This window comes from Oxyura jamaicensis, chromosome 4 (assembly GCF_011077185.1).
Source record: "Oxyura jamaicensis isolate SHBP4307 breed ruddy duck chromosome 4, BPBGC_Ojam_1.0, whole genome shotgun sequence".
In the NCBI taxonomy this organism is placed as follows: Eukaryota; Metazoa; Chordata; class Aves; order Anseriformes; family Anatidae; genus Oxyura; species Oxyura jamaicensis.
The window spans coordinates 93,425,138-93,446,169 of NC_048896.1; the positions used below are offsets into that span (position 1 = coordinate 93,425,138).

Sequence of the window (21,032 nt, forward strand, 5' to 3'; positions counted from 1 at the left end):
CAGGAGGGGCTGGGGGCCGAATTAGACCCCCGTTAATCACCGGCGGGGGGGGGGGGGCCCCCACCCGGGGGGGAGGCCGCAGCCAGCGCGCCATTTCCGCCGTAGCCCCGCCCCCGACCACGCCCCCCTCCGTTAGCCCCGCCCACAGTCCCCGCCCACCGCGCAGGCCCCGCCCCTCGCGCAGCGCGCCCCGCCTGCGGCCGCACCATGGCGGCGGCGGCACCGGCAGCGGGCGGGCGGCGGCGGGGGCGCCGCTGAGGGCCGGAGCTCCCCCCCCCTCCCCGCGAGGAGGAGGCGGCGGCGGCGGTGGTCAGCGGCGGTGGTCAGCGGCGGCTCCAGCTCCGTCCCTTCTTCCCTTCCCTTCCCCGGCCGAGCCCCGCCGCTCCCCGGAGCCGCTCCCCCCGCGCGGCGTGTCAATGGTCGCGGCCGCCGCGGCCTCGCACCGGAGCCGTTGGGCGGCGGCGAGAGGCAGCGGGGGCGGCGGAGAGCGGGAGGAGCCCGGGGGAACCCCGGGGGCAGCGGGGGGAGCCCAGGGGAGCCCGCCCGGCTCCGCCGCCCGGAGGTGAAAGGTAAGGAGGGGTGTAAAGGGGGGGGGGGGATCGGCGCTGGGGGCGCTGGGGGGGTCTTCGGGGGAGGCTGGAGGCCTCTTGCCGGTCTTCTTCCTCCTCTTCCTCCTCTTCCTCCTCTTCTTCCTAATCTTTTTCCTAGGCTTTCTCCTCCTCCTCTTCCTCCTCTTCCTCCTCTTCCTCCTCCTCCTACTCTTCCTTCTTCCTAATCTTCTTCCTAATGCTCCTCCTCCTCCTCTTCCTCGTCTTCCCTCTCCTCCTTTTTCTCCTCCTCTCCTTCCAGGTCTTCCCTCTCCTCCTCTTCTTCTTCATCCCCCTCTTCTTCTTCCTAATCTTCCTCCTCCTCCTCGTCCTAATTTTCCTTCTTTTCCTCCTCCTCTTCCTAATCTTCCTCATCTTCCTCCACTGCCTTCTCCTCTACCTGCTCTTCTTACTCCTCTCTCCTCTTCTTCCTAATCTTCCTCCTCCTCCTCTTCCCAATATTCCTCCTTGTCTTCCTCCTCTTCCTCTTCTTCCTAGTCTTCCTCCTCTTCTTCTCATCTTATTCCTCATCTTCTCCCTCCTCCTCCTCCCCGTATCTCCACGGGGCTTTTCCACGTTCCCCAGCCCCAAACCCCCCGCGGGCGGGAAGCACCGGGACGGGCTTTGGCCTGGGGTCACCGCTACAGGCAGCGGGGCCAGCGCCGCCTGCCCCCACCCCGAGGGGCTGGGGCCCCTTCCCTCCTCCGTCCCCCATCAGGTGCCGCAGGACGGATGCGTGACCGCTCCCCCCCCACGCCGTGACGGTTCCCACCCCGATACCGGGGGGCACAAAACTTCACGGGGCCGCCGCGCGCAGGTCCCACGGCACCCGAGGGCCGCGCCGCGGGCGCTCCCACGCTCTCGTCCCCGCTCCTCGTTTCTCGGCGGAGATGTCAGCAAGGATGGAAAATGTGACAGGAAGGAAGGGAGGACTTTTTTTTTCTTTCCCCTTCTTTCCTCCTGCTAAATATGGAGCGACATTAAAACCCAAAGAGCTGTCGCGAAAAGGAATCCCGGCCCGCGCTCGGCGGCCGAGGGAGGGAGGGAAGATGCTGTTTGCTGGCTTTTTTTGGCTGCGAGGTTCCAGCTGGGAAGTTTCGCAAGGAGCGCCGGGGTCCGTGCCGAGAGCCTCAGGAATTCTGGTCGCTCGCGGAAGGCTCTCCCTGTGCTCTCCTGCTACGCTGGAGAATTCCTCGGCCCTTCGCGCCGGGCGGAGAGCTCGCAGGATGCTCTGAAAACACTCGGGGGTTTGGTTTCCCTTCCGTGCAGGGGCTTTGAGAAAAGACAGGGAGTTTTGTCGGGGAGAGGCTCGGGGACAAACCCGGCGTTGCCACCTTCCCCCTCTGCGGGGCTTCTCGGGGAGGCTTTGCGGGGCGATTTTGGCTGATTTCTGTAAAAAAAAAAACTGCTGAGTTAAATCACCGAGCGGGGCGGAAACGCGATGTCTCCAGCTTCTGGGGGCATTGCTGCCCTGGCACTGCTCGGCCTGTATTGTTCTCAAGCTGCTCGCGCGCGTAGCTCTGCTTCTCCGAAACGTCACCCTCGGCGAGCTGCTGCTTTTGTGCCAACATCCTTGGGGAACCCTTCCCGAGTGCCTCCCTCCCCGCCTCCTGGAGCCCGCGGTCAGCACCCGTCCCCGGGCTCTTTTTGCTGGGGGTGTCGGAGCTCCATGGCGGGACGGAGGGCGGCAGATCGCCCGCGGCGCTCGGCTCGGGTCTGCCAAAACCGTGCCGGACGCTACCCGCGCGCCGTCTCCGCCTACCTGGCACCCGAGCAGACCGTGCGCTTGCCGGGCTCGTTCCCGCCCCGAGTTTTTCCCTCTTAAACCAAACCCACCGCCTCGTCTTCCCCGCTGCGGGGGGAAACCGGTTAAATGGGACCAGGTAGGCGAGCGGCTCGGGAGCCTGCGGCCAGGAAGACGCGCCGGGAGGTAGGGAACGTCCGTGCCTGCGGGCTGATTCATCCCGCTGCCCTTACCTCCTTCCCCGCCGATGCCGCGCTGCTTTTAGGGCCGTCAGCTGTTTTGCTGCCGGCGCCTCCAGGTGCCAGGATTTCCTCCGACTGGGTCCCAAAACGCTGCTGCTCGGTGGTTGGGGCGTTCGGTACCCGACCTGGGTAACTGGAGCATCCTCAGCCCCACGGGGAGGGATCGGTGTTTCATGTTTAACACGCGGGGTGTGCGCCGTGGTGCTTCATCGGCGTACGCCGGGGTTAGGGGGAGATTTCCCGAGAAGCAAGCGGTCCCCTGAGCGTCCAGGGCGATTTCTTGCATCTTCCCCGGGAACAGCAGGTCCTCGGCGTGGCTAAAGGACCTTCCCGTTTCCCCAGCAGTTGTAAGTGTGTCGATCAGCTTTATTCCCGACCCCTTTTCCTTTCCTTAAACCCGTGCAAACACTGGAAGCCCTCTTCTCGCACCCAGCAGCACCACGTTGCGTGTCTCCGCGCAGCCGTCAGCCCCGAGGTGGCTCAGCCTCAATTTTCCCTGGCTGACTCCTTTAGGAGACCTTGAATTGCACCCGTGCATCCATCCCGGTCCTGCGGTGAATGTCTCGGTGCCTCTATCCCGTGTTCTCCAGGGGGAATTTTGAGGCTGGGGAGCAGAGATGAGAGGAGGAGGTCTCCCCGTGACTTCGGTGAGGCTGCCGGGGCCGGAGGGTGAGCTGCCTCAGTGGCAGAAGTCGGTTTTTGGGAGCAGAGCGTGGCTGGTAGCGTGTCCCGGGAAGCATCACGGTGCTGGCAGCGTGGAGGCGGCGGCGCTAAACCCAACAGCGGGCGATGAAACTCCAAATCCCTGAGCCTGGCCGCGCGCCTGCTCTCCGGGGCGCGCGGGGAGCTGCGTGCCGTCGTAGCCGCGGCGCGCTGTGTTTACGTTGGGAGAGCTGGCGGTGAATGAATGAGCCGCGGCCTCGGTGGCTTCGCAGCTGCGGCGTCGACCGGGAGGCGATTCGGGGGGAAAAGCCTGGTGCCTGCTCGTCCCTCTCTCCCCGCCCCGAATTGCCGCTCGCCCGGCTGAGGGCATCGCTCGCGCGTCGGATGGCGTCCGGCGCCTGCGCTTCGGGGAGCGAAAGTTGGAAGCGGCCGAGCGTGGGCTGGGTTTTGACATCGTGGTCGCGTAGGAAGTCCCGGTGGCTACTGCGACAAGCGTTGAGGTTAGCGGGCTGTTAGAGAGGGAGGAGGGACCGCTCCCGTGCGGGCCGTGGGGGGAGAATGCCCCCCTTGAAGGCAGATCGCTTCCTTAGGCGGCGAGTCCTCTTTGTTCCGGGATAATTTGTTGGCCTAATTTCTTCCTGTCGAAGCGGCTCCATTTTGCGCCGAGTAATTAATGGTAATTTGGGCCCGGGATGGGAAACGAGAGGTCTGCAGCTTGAGAAGCTCAGACGGGAGCGTAACCTCTGCCTCTCCTGCATGAGTCAGGCCCCGCCGCGCCACCTCTCCTGAAGCGAGATGAGAACCTGTGCGCGAGAGCCAAGGCGGGCGTTACAGGTAGGAGGGAGCAGGGGCTGGGGTGTCACGGCTTCTGTAAGCCCTCTGCCGCTGCAGGGAGCCAAGGACGCGCGTGGAGAGGGGGGAACGAACCACCGAGGTGCCATGAAAAGCTTTTTCCGAGGCGGTGCGGCGTGTCGGCGCGTTCCCGGCGCCCCAGCCAAGCGCTCGAGGCGTTTGGAGTGCTGGAACGAGGACTTCTGCCTCCTGCCCAGCAGCCTCGCTCAAGCCGTGGCTCTTCTGGGAAAACATCCCCGCTGTCCCCTTCCCCTCGCTGAAGGGGAGCCAGACTCCTTCCCCTCACCCTCCCGAATCCGTGCGTGTTTGAAGGAGAGGTGCAGCCGTCCCCCCCCGGCATCCACCGCGCTGCACGTGGAGCACGAGGTGAGTTACGCCACGGAGGCGCTGCAAGCAGACGGGCTCACCTCCGTCACCTCGCAGCCGTCCTCCTCCTTCGTCCCCTCGTTTTCCTCTCCTTTGGAGAGGCTGGAACGGGGGAAGCTGGCCCGGAAAGCCCAGCAGGAGCGAGGCATGCTGCAGCCGAGCTGCGTCTGAGCGTCCACGTGCCCCGCTGCTGGAAGCCTCGGTGATGGGTGCTGAGGATACGGGGAGAGGAGGAGTTTGGAGACCCGTATTCGTAACGTGGGGGGTCTGAAACGCTTCGACGCTGGAATATAAATCAATAAATGCTCTTAGAGGCCCGATCGGAGAGGTCCCGGGGAGCTGTAGCCGCATACCAGTGTTAAAAACAGAGCTTGACGTGTTCGAGCTTGTAGGCTTCGCGTATCCACGTTAAGTAAGAGGTGACAGGAAGCCTCGGCTCAGGTATGAGCAGTGAATCAATCAACGCCGGAGCGCGCTGCGGCTCAGCGAGCCTCCCCTTTGGATGACTGCCTGCCCCTATCACGCCTGGTGTTTCGAAACGAGCTCTGCGAGCTGGGATGGTTGGGATGATCTAAAGCCCAGGGGTTTAGCTCAGCCCGGTCTCCACCCCGGCGGCGGTGACCTTGCCCGGGGCTGCGGAGAGCAGCTGAGCTTCCTTGGGGCGCGCGGCTCGGCTGCTGGAGGTAGGAGGTCGGCGGGGGCTGTGCTCAGATGCTCGCCTTCGCCGGGCTGTTGTGCGAGGAGCTGGGGGGCTCCTGACCACAGGGCACCCCCAAACTGCTCCCAGCCACCCTCTGCGCTCGTTTTTCCTCCTTTTCACAGCACGCAGCGTGGGGAGCGCACGCGGTCTCGTCCTTACCTTTGGCAGAGCAGCGGCGACGTGAAAGGGATGGACGGGGAGCCACGGAGGTGGCTTTGGGGCTTTTTGGAGTGCTGCTGCCTTTGGGAACGCCGATACTGGCTGCAGTGAAGTGATTTAGGCAGCGGTGAGCTGCAGTGCGTGCAAACCGACGGAGGGATCCTCCTTTATCTCTGGGCTTGCGTGGGGTCCGTCCCGTGCTCGAGACCCTGCCTTTCCAGAGTCAGCGTCTTGATTGTTGCCCTGGGAGTTCCGAACACTTCATTCACAAATCGCAGCTGGCCGAGGGGTGCTGTTACTAGTTTGTGCTAGTAAATTATGTCATAGGCCGCCTTAGAGGGCTCTCTGCAGCCAGGAAATCTGTTCCTGGCCTCGACGTGCATTACACCAGCTCGAAGTCCCGCTATTAATCACGGCGATGGCTTGTGCCCAGTTGGGCACCTCTTACTTCACCCTCCGAAGCAGCAAGCTCGTCCTCGGGGGCTTTCAGAGAAGCATGACTGATGGCGTGACCCAAAGAGAGGTCTCGGCACATCTGCGGGAGGTTTTCTGTTTACTCATCCTTCTTTAAAAAAAAAAAAAAGGAGAGGAAAGGGAGGACCTGCAGAAGCGCCGCGGGCTGGTCAGCGTGAGCTGGGAAGATCCGAGAGTCGATGTGCTGCTTCCTGAGGGGGGAGGAGGAAAATGTGGGGGTGAGAGCGGCAGCTCGGGCTGTGGGAGCACTGCCGGAGCAGAAAGGGAGCTGGAGGAAGGCGCAACGTGCCTCGATGGCGAAGCAGGTTAGAGGAAAAAGAGCCAGGAGTGAAACTCAGGTGGGACAGCTGGCGGCGAGGCAGAAGGGATGGGCAGCACGGTGGCCTTAGCTTCTGAGCGGCAGATCTCAGCCCTCAAGGAAGGAAATCTGCTGAGTAAGAGGAGAACTATGAGGAACGGGCTCTGCTTCTGAAAAAAATAAAATTAAAAAGGAAAAGCATTTTAGTGGTTTTGACGGATTCCAGCGGCGCTCTGGGAAAGGGGAGCCTTTTGTTCCAGGCACCGCGTGCAGCGTGGGGATGTTCTGGCACCAAACCTGCAGCTCCCGAGGGTCCAGCCCGTTTCCCGTGGCGGCGGAGGGAGGCAGGACAGCATGCAAAATTTCCCTTCCCCATTTGCATAATATTTTTACCATGCCAGCAGATAATCATCGCCGTTTTGTTCCAAAAGCGAAGCACTGGTGGATGTGCTGGGGAAGCTGGAAAATAATCGGATCCGCTCGTGTTTTCAAGCGTTGCTTAACGCGCGGTGAAGTGGGTGAGTGGATCCATCAGAACCTCTCAATTTCACTGTTTTGCAAACTGGCCGCTCCGCGGCACAAAGCCTCAGACGTGTGACTTCCAGGCTGCTACCAGCTGCGTGTGCACGTGTTGTGGTAGTCTCTAAGCAGAAATACGGACCGAGATCTCCCCCCGTCCCTCTGCGTTGCTGGGTCAGCAGGGCACGGCTTTCCAGTCCGCCTGCAGCAGCACAAAAGCTGCAGCTCCGTGTCTCCTAGAAGACGCTAATGCCATATATGCCAGGCCTGAATGATGAATGAGGGATGAATAGAAATGAGTTGGAAATGAATAATAAATTGGAAAGCACGGATAATCCTCAAGATTTTCTCTTGAGGAGACTTTAAACCTATTTAGTTACAGACAGAGAGATGTTTTTAATCCCAGCCGCCGTGTAGAATTTGCATTTTCATTCAGATGGCAGGTCGGGAACGAGGCAGGATCTTGGACTCCATGGCAGGGGCTTGTTTTTAGATAGCCTGGTAGCTGGAAAACTGGGGCTGAGCTTTAGCTTAGAGGTTATTTTCTAAGGTTATATAGGAATACCTGGAAGAGAAATGGGAAGGCCATTTTTGTGATCAGCAGGGTTTTACTTTGAAGTTTTGTGGACAGTTTTACTGCTCGTCGGTTCTGCTTCAGTCAGTCCCTCGAAATCTTTCTACAGGGCAGTGGATTTGTGTATTCCCGCTTCTTTTTTTCGCATCGTTTTGACCCGTGGAGGTATTGTTGTGTGTAGGTTACTGCGTGATGTCTGAATTTGCATTTTAGCTCTCTGCTGGACTCTGACAGTCGGCACAGGTTGGCAAAGTCACCCCGGGCAGGCTGTACATGTTTCCTTTGGGGTTATGGAATAACCTCTTACGTAGCACTACCTTTTTATAAAAATCTTTAACCAATTTATCTAGCATAATTTTATATTCCTGGACTCATCTACAGTGGTACGGCAATATTTTATTTTCCTTTGACTGCAGCAGGGAGCTGGGGGTGACAGCTCCACCCCAGCCCCTTGTGAGGACTTGGGGGCAGTTTGAGGCAAATCTCTGCTCTCTGTGGAGATAAATGAGAAAGGATGAGCTTGAGTTTGATTTCCACCTTACAGCATGCTTAAAGGAGCTGTGGGATGGGTGGCCTGCAGCCTTGTTTGTCTATGCAATGTCGTCTTTAAGAGCATCCCTCCTTTCTGGTGTGTCGAGGAAGCCTTTCTGGTGGTTCTCCATCGCCTCCCCACTGAGACCCCAGGGAGGCTGCTGACAGCCTTGGTGGCTGCTCAAGCATTTTCCACCTTGGTTCCAGGAATGTATTAAGGTGGGAAGGTGACAGAAACGGGTGGTGATCCCACAAGGTCTCCTTGTCAGCGTTAGCAGCCGGACAGGTCTCAGCCGAGCGGTGGTGTTAAGAGCAGGCTTGATGGTGCCTTGTGTGGTCATGGTTTACCTGTGTGACAGAGAATTCACTCTTTGCCTTCCTTCGGGTTTGCTGAGCCGACTTCAGAGCTGGCACAGAGGTAGTTGTTTTGCTGAATATCCTGGGGGATGTTTGAGTTTACGTAACTTCCATATGGAGCCCTCTGCACGTGGGAAGTCAGGGAGAAACTGTGAAAAGCTGGGGGCTGCTCTGAGAGGATGTGCCTTAGCCAGACTGTGCCTGTTTGTGGCAAGGGAAAAAGGAACCTGGGGAGCCTTCTGCTCTTGTTTTCTCCCTCCTAGCTCGATGGGCAGGGTGGGATGAGTGGCCTGGACACAGCTGCTCCATCACCCGGTGCTGCCATGGGGAGAGGGCAGGCCTGGGAGCAGCGCGTGGGCCGTGGCTCCTCCACACAGGCCTTGCAGCTCCCTGCCGTCGTTCCCTTTGAGCCCCCCCTTTCCAAAATCCCTTTATTCCCTCGTGTGTAACCACATCAGCTCTGCCCAGCAGGGCTGGCATTGCAGTCTGAGTCTTTTAAGCTTGTCCCGAGCTGCTTGGCCTGCCTTGATCCCGCTGAGGCCTTGGTCGGAGATCCCAGCTCATCAGACATCCCTGTGAGGGGCTTAGCTGAGTACGTACAAGCAGTTGTAGGCCTGATATTGCCAGGTTGCTACTAATTTACTAATTACACAGCATCAGGTGCCCCCTCGGTGGGGTGTCTGGAAACATCCCTTTTCATTTTCCTCTCCAGACCAAGCGGAGCAAAGCCCAGCCCTCCCCCCACCAACACCCTTTTGAAATGTAGGGCTGAGAAACCTATTTTTTTTTCCTCTGAAAGCTGCTTAGACTGGTGAATGGAGAACAAACAAGTGTACACACACAGGCATGGCAAAAGGGGGAACTTGTGAGGGGGGGAAATGCTTCGGGGATGAGGCAGAGAGGGCTGGTGATGGCCGACTGAGTACAGGGCTGGGCTGGAAACTCCGTCTGAGTTTCCTGGGCAAAGCACCTCAGCATCCCAGCCCAGGCATTGCCCTATTCCACGTTTTTTGTAAGAGTTCCTGCAAGATCACGCAGCTCTGGCTGGTTTTAGGAAGCAAGAGACTTTGCAGTTGCTCAATCCTTGCTCGGTTTCTTCCTTATGGTGGGAAGAGGTGGCACAGCGAGCGGGGCAAGGGCTTTCCCGCTGCCCTGTGACAGGCTGAAAGACCAAAGCTGTGCTTTAATCGGCCTAAACTGGCAGTGCTGGGCCCAAAATGAATTCCTCCCCGTGCTGCCTGCGGTCTGGGTTGCTTGGGTGTGAGCCGGGTGTGGAGGGCAAGTTCAAACCTATTGATGGTTCGGCTCGCTTTGGGGGAGAATCCTTAAAATCGCGATTGAAGGCTTCCTCACTGTGTTTGTCTGTGCAGCTTCTTCAGTGACGACTGGCACAGGGAGGGTGCTGTGCCTACCGGGAATTTCATTTTGGGCTGCTCAGTGCCTCACAGGTTAAGAAACGTGATGCAGAACAGGGATTTAAGGGAACTGGTTCCTGGAGCCCTGCCTGCCAAAATGCCACCCACTTGCATAGGGGATGCGTTGCTGGCCAGTTGAGCTGGCCTCTTTATGCTTGGTATTGAATTCTTCTTGCCCTGCTGCTTTACGAAGGCGATGCAGTTTAAGAAATGCACGTAATTAATGAAGAGCATGGGTGTTAGCCCAGTACCCGGCTTTCAGAGCGATGTGGAGATTGCTGGTGAGGCACTGGGAAAGGACCGGGCTTTCCGAGGCAGCCCCGGCTCCGTGCTCCAGCTGGCTTTGCAAACTGCGTTCTGGAAAGCTCCTTGTGGGAAGGAGTGCTTTTATTCTGCCTGTTCCAGTAAAACTGTTGATCGAGCTTTGCCTTTAACAGGACTGGCCTGCTGGCGCAGGGGTTTTGCAGGAAGATTAGCCTGCCCCTGTGACGAATCGCAGCTCGTCTCCTTTGGGATGCGTTGCCTCTGCTCGCAGCGATCAGCCTCCCAAGTGAGAGCCCAGCGTTCAGGGTTCAATCCTTCCTCTCCCTGCAGCTCGAGGCTGAGGTAGGGCGGAATAAAAGACAGAACCTCTTCTCACGTCTGATCCCCTGCAGCCTGGAGTGTTCCAGCTTCTTTATCTCCCTGCTCCAGCACCCTGATGGCATGGATCCGCAGCGTGGCAAAGCCTCCCACCCAGGCAAGATGTGTTTTGAGCTGTGGCAGCACTAAGGGGGTTTGCTCCTGTCCTCTGATCCCAAGGACTGGCTGCCTTTTGCCACTGGGATCCAGGTTGTGCTGGCAGCCTGCCGGACCCGGCGTGTCTCCAGAATGAGAAACAGGCTGGGGGATTGTTTTGGGCAAGGTGGAGGCTGTTTCCCCCAAGATCTTGGGAGGGTGCAGCAGTCGGCAGCTCCCTCCAAACCCCACAGGTCCTGTCCTGGGAAAAGGGTTGCAAGAGGAGTGAGGAGCAGACGCTGTGCTGTGTCATTTTGCTGCCTGGCTTTCAGCTGTGATTCAGCTGTGATAATGCATTTCTGTGCACCAGGATTAGGAATTAAAGGGTAATGTGTTGTGTTTTTTTAAGGTGGAAGTACCAAAGTGGCTATAGGGTTGAAACCTTGTTGAGTGGTTGAATAAGAGCACTGCAGGCATCAGGGGTAAACTACCTTTCCGCCGCCCTCTGCGGTTACAGCCGCTGCTCTGGGAGGAATCGGAGTTCTCCTGCTGGTTTCACTCCATTTTTATTTCTTTTTTAATTTATTTCATTAAGTCTTTACTGCAAGAGAGAGAGGCTGCATCAAGCCTTGGGAGGCCACGTGGCCTCAGACAGCCGCTGTGACACCAACCGATCGTTCGGACTTGGGCTACCGGCTTGCACCTCTGTTACCCGAGAGCTGTCCCATCAATGCCTTCCGTCAGAGGTACGCCCCTCTTTCACGTCCCCCTCAAATGAGTCTTTCGGGGACCTTTTGTAGCTCTTCAGTGCTCTTCAGCCGGTTCTCGTGCGTATCTGGCAGCCCCAGTTTATCTGTGGTTGTCTGATGTGCCCCCAAATGGCCCCACCAGCCTCTAGGGTGTTATGTTTGAGTCAGTTTTATCATTGCTGATGGCTTTACTTCACCTGTTTTTGGAAGCTGGGAACTAATTTTGATTCCAAGTGGTCAGAACATTGAATAAAATGCTCCAAAGCTTATGAAGAATTCAAATTACGTTCTCAGAGTTGCTCCTGCGGTGGATCTGACCCCAAATCCTGCCTCTGGGCCCTGTCCCAGTTGCAGGGGTGTTGGGCACAAGCCAGGGGCCTGGGGAAAATTGGTATGGAGGAGAGGAACTGGATGTTTGCAGGACCTAAACCCATCCTTACTAATGAAAGAGCCACTTCAATACATTTCTGAGCACAGGTTTGGTTTGTCCTGTTGTGGACCTAGCTCAGAAATTCATGGGTTTAAGATTATTTCCTTGCCTCTTTGCCCCAGCTGCCAAACCGTCCCTTTTCTGCTGCATCCTGGGTTACGGAACCACTCGCTCGATCTTGAAGTCCAAGATTGCAAAGGGGACTGCTGAAGGTGTTGAGCTTGTGCAGGTATACAGCTTGGAGACAGCAAAAATGATCGTTTCAAAAACACTATTTCAGAAAAATCTGCTTGTTTCTGCTGATTTTATCTTTTTTTTCTGAAGAGCATGGTGATGCTGGAACTCCTCAGAAGTTGGGCTTATGTCAGACCCTGGCTCTGCCTAGCACAGCTCCGAGGCTTTGGTGCAGTTCTTCTTTCAGGTATCCTTGTGGGCTCGCCCCTCTGATCAGCACAGGCTGGAGCAGAGAGGATGCTGCGGCTGCAGGCCCCGGCGCAGATGCTGTCAGGAGGTCTGTCTGTCCGTCCGTCTGTCCCGTGGGAAGCATTGAGCCAGGAAGGGATGCCCAGCCACGTCACTCCACGGTCTCGTGGCAGATCTGTCCTGCAGTTTGGGGCTGAGAAGCCGTTTTCATCCATTTTCCCCTGTTGAGTTCTCCAGCACCTGCCATCAGCCAAGAGCCCGGAGGTGGCCTTGACAGAAGGTGCTTACGGGCAGGGTGTGGCAGCACCCACACGGCCCTTTCTTTACCCATCCTTGGCTTTTGAGATCCTATTCCATAAATTCTCCCTGTTCACAGGTAGCACGCCCGTGTCAAGCACTTGCCCACTTAAGAAAAGCCACAAGTGGAAGAATTTCCTCTGGGCAGGGCTGTTTCTTAGCAGCTTAAGCGCACGGATGCCTGCTGCTTAAGTCTTTCCTGGCCTCAAAAAGACAAATTGAAACTCCTTCACGTTCCCTTCTTCTCTGAGTTCTCCTCTGTGAATTTCCCTGCCCTTACCATCCTGCTCCTCTTTGTCGACGCCTGCCTTGTTTGCAGGCTCCTTGAGCCCAGGTTGGGGCTGAAGTAAGCCTGGGAGGCCAGGGCGGGCTGCTCCCTGGCTGGGAAGGGGAAGATGCGAAACGAAAACTGAGTTTGTGCCTCCTTGCTCGTTCAAGTGCTGGCCTTTGAAATCCTCTAAGCCTGATGTCTCTCGCTTGGAGGATGTGTACAATGCCTGACGATGCCGGCTGCTTCCCACTCGAGCCGCCTAATGCTTGGGATGAAAGAGAGAGGCTTATTCTGAAGTGGGGCTCGTGCAGTTCCATTTATGTAATGGGCAGCTGAAAAAGCAACACTTCTGCTTCCTTTCCCGGCGGAAAACATCCTGCAGAGAATTCATTAGTAGTAGGAAGATGCTAAACCTCGTCAGCTCTCAAAGCTGGGCTTAGCTGATTTCAGTGCTCCCTGGCAGCTCCCTTTTTTCTTGCTGCCAGCTGTGCCCGTGTCACCGTGGGTACTTGTACTTTCTGTTAGGAGCCGGGGGTCGAGCCCCGTCTCATCCAAGTTAGGTGGCTTTTCTTCTTTAAAAATGGAAAAGGAACCTGGTGGGGTTCATTGGTGCTGGGAGGAGGAGGCTGAGCTAGCGCCCCAGCATCAAAGGGAAAAAGGGATGAAGAGCTGGTACGAAGCTGTCACGTAGCAGAGGTGAGCAGATGTAAGATTTCGGCCTTGTTTTTTTTTTTGAGAGCTTATTTCTCAGTTCCTTCTTTCCTGCGCGTGTCGGACCGCATCTGACACGGGCGGAGCCAGCTCGGGGTGGTGGAGAAGGGAACTTGCTCCTGGTTTCGTCCGTCTGTCTTCAACGTCTGATGCGGAGGACCCCGAGTAACCCCCAGCAGAGCTTGTGGCTCCGCCGGGTGCCCTGAGCGCCTGACTTTCCATCCTCTTGGTGGGATGAGAGGGAAATGTGGAAACCAGATGTGACCCGGCGACGCTATCTTGTTTAACTATCTGTACCCAGCTGTTTCCAGCTTGTAGCGCAAATTTCCACTTGCGGTTATCCAAGAACTAAATCTTGCAGGATGCTTACAGCCCTCGTGGCTGGGGAGAGGAGTGGAAGCTCCCTCAGTTTTAGCCCCGTGTGCTTTACCCGAGCAGACACCTCTCATTCGTTGGGCACGGCTTCCCGCATCCCCAAGGCCACGTGAGCTTACATCTACAAACGTCCTGCCTGCCGCCAAGGTTTTTCTTTGTTAACTTGGACGAGGGGATTGAAAAGCAAGAGGAATAAGACTAATTTAAAAGCCGTGAGTGATTCGGGGTAAGTACTTCGCGAGGGCCTCGCGTCGTGTCCTTTTTTTTGCAGACCAGCTTTCTTTGGGGGATGCTCTTCCCTGGAGGACGCGCGTGCCTTCCTGCAGATTTCATTGGCGTGCGAACACCGAGCTCTGAAGGACGTGGATTAATTCCTCTAACTCCGTTTGGAAAGCAAGCTGTTCCTGCAGCCTCGTACGGATGCTGGGTGACGGGAGATGCCGTGATCAGGCCGCGCCGATAATTGCATTTTTTAATGGGAAAGACAGAACTGGCCTAAAATTCCCCTCCTTGACTCGCTCTGCGGGGACTGAAGGTAGTTGAAACAAAACCAAACCAAAGCAACATTGCTTTTGACATTTGAAATCGGTCTGGGCAAGGCATTAGGAAACAACGTACTCTAGGGGACGGGATGATCTAATGCATCTGACTTTAAAGCAACAAGCTCCTGTGGAAACTTTCCTTCCGTGCCTGGTCCAAAGCACTGGCTGCCGCCCTGATTTCCCCCCCCCCGGTACCGTCCTGGTGTAGCCAGCGAGCCTGGTTACGTTTCTGTGCCTCTTATTTCGTCCTTGTGCCTGCGTTAGCTCCGCTCCTAAGTCATCGGTAAGAAAGGAAGAAAGGAGCAAAGGGTGTGCAGGGGTGTGCAGGCTGGAGCTGGGCCAGAGCAAGCCCCAAGGGGCAGGCGGCCCCGGAGCTGTGGGAAATCGTGGCCAGAGCTCGGTGGCTCGCAGGATCCTCCCCGCTCCTCTCCCTGGCCAGCCCCCGGGTGGGATTGAGACCGAGGCGGGGGGGGGCTTGGCGGCGCAGGTGGCTTCTTTGCATCCCAACTGGCATCAAATTGCCGGAGGTTTCCCTTTGTGAAAGGTTTGGCTTTCCCATTTGGCTTGGTCGAGCGCTGGACTCGTTTCCTTCTCGTATGTCATCCTAGGTGTGGCTCGCACCATCCCAAGAGGATGTTCCTCACTCCGTCCCGTCCTTCATCCCTCGTGCTCCCTGCAGAGGATAACGGGCTTTGTTCGCAAGGTCTGATTCGTGCTGCTGTGTTCGTGAGCAGGTGCCCGCAGCAGCTGTGGGCACGCGTGAAGTAAGAGAGGAGACGCTGACGGGGAATTGACTGCATCCTCTCCGGTTTGAGGGGGGCAAGGTTTCTGTTCCTCGCGGTCTTTGCAGGCCGTCCCCAGCTGCTAAGTCTCAAAACTCCTCCCAGCTCCGAACCCTTGGGAGAAATCCTTTTGAGAAACAGAGGTGGGATGCAGCCATCCCGTTCCCCGGGAGGATTACGAATGCCCCTTTTGACGTAAAACCCTGCGGTTTTAATGAACTCCCGGTGTATTTTGGGGGCACGCTGAGAGCTCAGCACACTTGCTGCGGTCACGCCGTGAAGCTGACTGCACCTCCTGCTGACCCCTTCCCTTCTCCGCTCCCTTTCGAGTCGCAGGAGCAGCTCACCCGTGTGCTTCTCCATCTCCCCCAGCCCGTCCGCGGCTCTGCCGTGGTCCTGCGCAGCAAGGGAGAGGTCCCACGGGCAGGCTCTAGTCCTCACCTTTTTATCATTATTAATTATTTCAAAGCTTTTAGAGACGGAGTCTGTGTTTGCAGGAGTGTCCGGATGCTTCGCGCTGTCAGGACGCTGCCGTACGGGTCTTCTAAACCTGAACTTCGGGTATCCTAACCCCAACCGATGGCCTCGGGGAGCTCCGGAGAGTCACCCCACAGATAAATCTTCATAAATCATCGCTCAGCACTTCATTTGCCGCGTCCCTAAAGCACGACAGGATAAACGTTAGCATCGAGGGGGTTCTGGCTTCACACTGCCTGTCTAAACCAGGGAGAATTGGGAAGAATCGGGGCAAACTCGTACCAAACTCCTACGTTTGTAGGTTTTTTGTAAGGCCTCGGTGACCTGGGCACATCCTTTTGCGTCCAGGACGTTCGTCTCTTTTGTTGGTCGTCCCTTCTGCCTCCGAGGAGAACATAAGGACGCGTGGTGATGCTGCAGGGGAGCGTATGTGCCCGGGTGCTGAAGGCACGCCTTCGGCTTGTCAGCACGCGGGAAGCTCCGTATGGAAAAGGGTGCTCGTGGATATGGGAAACATCCGGGCTGAAGGCAAAGCAGATGGGACGCGCAGACTGAACGAGCCTGTTGAGTTTGTGCTTTATTAATCAGACACGTTATCAGGAGTCATCTGTATTTTTCTTTTTTTTTTTTTTTCTCTCCTCTTTTCAAACCAGTTCTTCCGCTTCTTTGCCCGCGGAGCGCTAATGAGGAGTGCGCTTCGGACCTGGAAGGTTTGTAGGGCGCTGCTTGTTTGTGTCGGTGCGCCTTAACGCGGTGAAACCCGGGCTGAGAGCCCCAAACGTCGCCTTCTGGGGCTGCTGGCACCGTCTCGGTGGCGTGGCATCAGCGGTGTGAACGCCTCTGAGAGGGGGCGAGCCGTGCAGGCTGCCCTGGGGTGTTGTGCCCACGTGGCTGGTGGCTGGATAAACTCGTGGAAGGGTCCCGTGGCCAAAAGGAGTCCGTGCTGGAGACTGGGAGGTATTTCGGAGTGAAAATGGTGCGTGATGGGGGTGCTCTGCCCCTGCTTCCTAGGCCTGCTGCTGCTCGCTGAGGATCCCAGGGTGGCTGAGGCGGGCAGGGCCCCCCGTGTCCCCCGGCCCCACGTCCCGGCGGCTGCTGCAGCTCCCCCAGGAGGAGCCCCCCAAGCTCTGGGCAGCCTGTGCCAGGGCTCCGGCACCCGCCCGGCCCAGCAGTGCTGCCTGAGGGGCAGGGGGAGCCGCCGGGGCTCCGGGCTGGGCCCGCGGCCTCTGGGCCTGGGCACCGCTGAGCAGAGCCTGGCTCCGGCCTCTCCGCACCTCCCTGCGGGGCTTGGCAGACACGGACGGGATCCCCCTGCCCTCCTCGTCCCCAGGCCGAGCAGCCCCAGCTCTCTCGGCCTCTCCTCGCGGGTGACAAGGAAGAGATGCTTGGCACGGGTGAGGGACGCCAGGACTGAAGGGGCAGCGCTGGATCAGCTGCTTGTGGCGCTGAGCCCCTGCGGGTTCCTCCATCTGAAAGCAAGCAGCCCTGCTGCTAGGGGGAAGGAAAAAAAAAAGAAACCTCCGGAACACTTATCTGCAGCGGTCCGAAGCTGCAGATAACATTGAGTCACCGCCGAAAGCCTGAAAGCAAAACAGATGTGGAGCTCGAGTGGCTGAGCATTAAAGGCACAAGATGAGCAACGCGCGTCTAGTTGGAACCAAAGCGTTCAATTTGTGGTTGGCAGCTTGGACAAAGCGCGAGCGAGCAAGGTGCCAGGCGAAAATGGGCCTCTCCTCGGGCTTACGATTACCCACGTGTTTTCATGACAACTTTTCCATTTTTCCCCCCCCCCTTTTTTTTTCTTTTAAATAGGTCTTTCCGGCTTGACTCATTCTCGCTGTAATTGTAACCTTTACTCCTGGGTGGGAAGAGAATTATTTTGCGGGGCCTTAGGCTGGCAGGAGGGGAGCGGGGTTCCGTCGCTGCCTCTCACCTGGCTGTTCGACACGCCGCTTCTCTGGGAGCGTCTTGGGGCCGGGGGTTGTGGCCCTGGTCCTCAGAGGTAAGGGAGCTGGGCGTACGGCTCCGTAAACGGTTGGGGTTTTATGAATTAGGAGAAAAACAGAGCAGCTGTTTTTGAAGACCTGCGTTCTTTACCCTGAATGAATTAAGCTGAGCTCAAGCCGGGAGCCCGAGAACCTTTGCTCTTGGAGAAGCTCCTGGAGATGCTCCTGGTCGAGGGGTTGGGTTCCTGCTCCTTCGGCTGTCGGCCAAAACCTGCGACTCTGTCCGGCTGTCTGAGCGCCCGCACGGCGTCCTGCCCCGCTGCCCAAACCACCCCGCACGCCTCCTAGTACTCGCACATCACAGGGAGGGCAGGAATCGTGTCCCCGTCCCTTTTCTCACCCATTTATTTTTTGGCCATCCATGGGGACCCGAGCCCCTGGGCCAGGCTCTTCATCTCGCATCCCACTTCGGGGAAGAGGAGGAGGAGACGCCACAGGTTGTTGGGCGCCTTCTCTCGCTTAATTCTCGCGTTCAATTGCTCTCCGTTGGGCTCTTACCGATCTCTCTGCCCAAATCGGGAAGCGAAAATGGTTGCGGTGACGGAAGAGGAGAGGCCCTTCCAGTTTTTGGAGCCAAGAAGCTGAGCCCAGGTGGGGTCTGGGGGAGGCTCAGGGGGCTCGGAGGTCTGGGGATGGGCTCTGCTTCTTTCCTTGCTGGGATAAACGCGTTTGTTTTTCTCGAAGCGTGGTTTCCTAGAGCTCTGCGAAATGCTGGCCTGTGAAGTATCTGTTGTAAAAGGCAGGGGAGGGAGTCCGGATTCAGGTGCATCTCGTTATCTTTTCATTCTTTAATTATCTTCTCGTCCTTTAAGGACCGACTGAAGCCACAGAGGAAGGACGCTGCTGTCTAGCTGTGAATGCAGGGTTAGTTGTTAAACAAAGCTGCTTCAGAACGGCGTTTTTATGCCTTCTTTTTTAATCTTCGGGGGGGAGGGAAGGCGCAGAGCCTCTTGAATATCACCCAAGAAAACAGGGGAAAACTTCAGGCTCTCGAAGCCAGCCCCGCGCCGTGGCTGAGCTCTGCCGTGAAGTCGCCGCGGCTCTGCCCGCTGCCTCTCGTTTCTCGTTCAGTGCGTAAACTCCTTAAGTTCCCATCCTTTCTCCCTAATTATTTTCAAAGAACCTCGCACAGAAGCGCGAAGGACGGTGCTGTTTGATCGGGCTTTGGAACAAGCTGCGGATAAAGCCCCGGGGGAGGGCGTACGGGGCCCATCAGCGTTTATCAGCCCCTGTCCCAGCGCCGCGATCGCAGCACCGAGGGGGGCTGATGGTGCCTTTGGCACCCGCGCGTTTCGTTCAGGAGCAGCCCGCGCTCGGTGCCTGCCGTCCTGGGGCCCCAGCACCACCTTCCCCTTCCCCCGGAAAAAGAAATCCGTGGGGAACGTCCGCGATGCTGCCAGGCTGAGGGAGCCGCGGTGTCGCCGTGGCAAGGAACCGGTCTCGTTTTCACCCTCTCTCATTTGGAGGCTCCGGGGTAATTAGAGGGAGCTGCCCGGCCGGGCTGGGAGCTGCCGCTGCCGTCAGCAAGCCGGGGTGCCTCCGAGGGGAATGCAAAGTGGGGTGGGCGGCCGGGGATGAGGGAGCAGATGCTCTGCTGCTTCCTGCCTGCGTCTGCGGAACGTGGCCCTTACAGCTTAAAAAAATACGGAGAGCCGATCCGTCGAGCGCAGGTGGAGAAGCTGCTGTCGCGATGCGTCGGGTTGGAGCGGGGATATCGAGGCTCCAGCTCCGTGACACGGGAAGGGACGGCCGTGGGCACGTCCCGACCTGGGCACGGATGGGGTTTTGCTGTCTGTAGGTGCTGGACGTGGAGCCCCCCGCACGAAGAGCCGTGTCTGGGGCTCACCTGGCTGGGGTTGGGGGATCAATGTTACCGGGATGTTGTTGCCGCAAGGACGGCCTGGGCTTTGTTGGGCTGCCTCGGTCAAAACGCCTCCCGCAGTGAGGAGCGGGGAAAGCGCGGCGAGCTTTGGTGGAAAACGAAATCAGAAACTGGGGAGGGTGCTAGAGAAGCTGGCAGTGTGTGTACGCACACGTGTATGTCTTCAGTATATGTTTGTATACGCTTATAAAACTGGCTAACCGAGAAAATCGCCAGGTCCCATTGACCTCGTTGCCAAGGGAATCGTTCGCCCGTCCCTCCAGCAGCTTGACGCAACCGCTGTTGTTTTCCTTGCCTCCTCGCCACCGTACCCACAGCTCCGGAAGAGCCGCCTCTGCTCCCTCAGATGGCCCAGGCGATACATACCTGATTCGCCCTCGGAGCGATTTCCGCCAGCCGAGCGGGGCTTTGAAGGCGCCTTGTTGCTCATCGGGCCTGCGGACGGAAGGAAAAAGGTCGGTCTCCTTTTTCCGTCGATCCCGGCTGACCGGAGGGTACCCCTCCCGCTCGCCAACCTCATCTGGAAGAGAGCACGAGGCCGTGTTCCAGGCAGCACGCCGGATTCGGATGCGAAATCCGGCGTGGCTGGAGATCTGCCCAGCTCTAGGCCGAGCGTGGTCCTCGTTGTCCTGTCTGTAGAACTGAACAGCCCAAAGCGGCGTTTAATTTGGTGAGCGGGCAGCCTTAGGCTCGTCCGAGCTGTCGTCTTCAGCTCTTCTCTACCCTCCGTGGCTCCTTCAGGCTGGCGTGCCTCCGGATGAGCTTCTGGACTGAGATCTCCGTGCGTTCGATTCACACGGAGGCGGGCGATCAGCTAGGTGGGACGGTCCCCATCGTTCCCAACCCAGCCCCAGCATTCGGGGCAAGAAAATAAAGTAAAGCAGCAAATAAAACGGCCGATCCGCGGGAGCCGCCTTCCTCGGCTGGGCACGAGCTGCTAACGGGGCTGTTTCCTCTCTTGCAGGGCTCCTCGGGAATAATCATCGGCCTTCCTAAGGATCGGGCGCGTGTTGGCGGAGTACCCAACGGGAGAGCTTCGGCCGTCTGCCGGGGAGGCGAGCAGCTGGAGGAGCGTCCCTTTTGAGGTACGGCAGCGCCGTTAACGGGGGGGTTCTGGGGCTCTCCAGCCTCCGGAGACTGACGAGCTCACGGATTCCCAGCTCTCAGCCTTACAGCATCCGCACGGCGAAGCCTGCAAAGTCTTCCCCGTGTCTGAGCGGAACGAGCGGGGTTTGCTCAGGCTGTGGGGGGTGTCTCCTTTGTTCGGATGCGAGCCCGGCGCGTAATTCTGCCATCGGGGGGTCAGTGAAGGAGGAGGAAAGGGGGGAAAAACAAATCCTTTTGATGCAGAGGAGGTCATGGAGAATGAAGGGAAGGTTACGGGGTACGGGGCAGTGTTACTCGGCGTGGTAGCGAGTTACAAAGCGCCGTCCAGCAGGGAGGCTGTGGGCAGTTGTTCTGAACGGAGCTCTTCCCGTGGTCTGACTCGAGGAGAAGTTTGAGAAATGGTGTTTAAAAAAAAAAAACCCTCGCTGCGAGGCTGCTTGTTGGGCGTTTGATCCCGGCCGGAAGGGATTTGATGCTAGGGCTGCGCTTCTGGAGTAGCAAACGGAGACGCGTGCCTGAAACCTGGTGAATTTCCAAGCAGGGTCTTTCCTTAGAGCATTTCTTGTTGCTGGGGCTTTCACGTGTGTAGACTCACGCCGTCTGGAGATGGAGCTTGTACGTGCGGTCTGCTGTTTCCTTCAAACTTTCACGTAGGTTCCTGTTGACGCTGCGAGCTTCACCAACTTGACCAATTCCTGGTTTCGTGCAGAAATTCTTCGAATTCTTCTGCAAACCGTGTGCGATAACCTCTGTTCCAAAGCGAGGTGACTCGCAGCTTTCAC

The 21,032-nt window shown here is 57.7% G+C and overlaps 1 protein-coding gene across 1 annotated transcript in view; it reads left to right on the plus strand.

Annotated features, from left to right (window-relative positions):
* The first annotated feature begins 516 nt into the window (after positions 1–516).
* PTPRA (protein tyrosine phosphatase receptor type A) overlaps positions 517–21,032 on the plus strand; it is an 86,939-nt gene continuing 66,423 nt past the window's right edge. The window contains exons 1-2 of the mRNA XM_035324183.1: positions 517–562; positions 20,108–20,228. The gene's annotated coding sequence lies outside the window, so the exon portion shown is untranslated. The remainder of the gene's footprint in view (positions 563–20,107; positions 20,229–21,032) is intronic.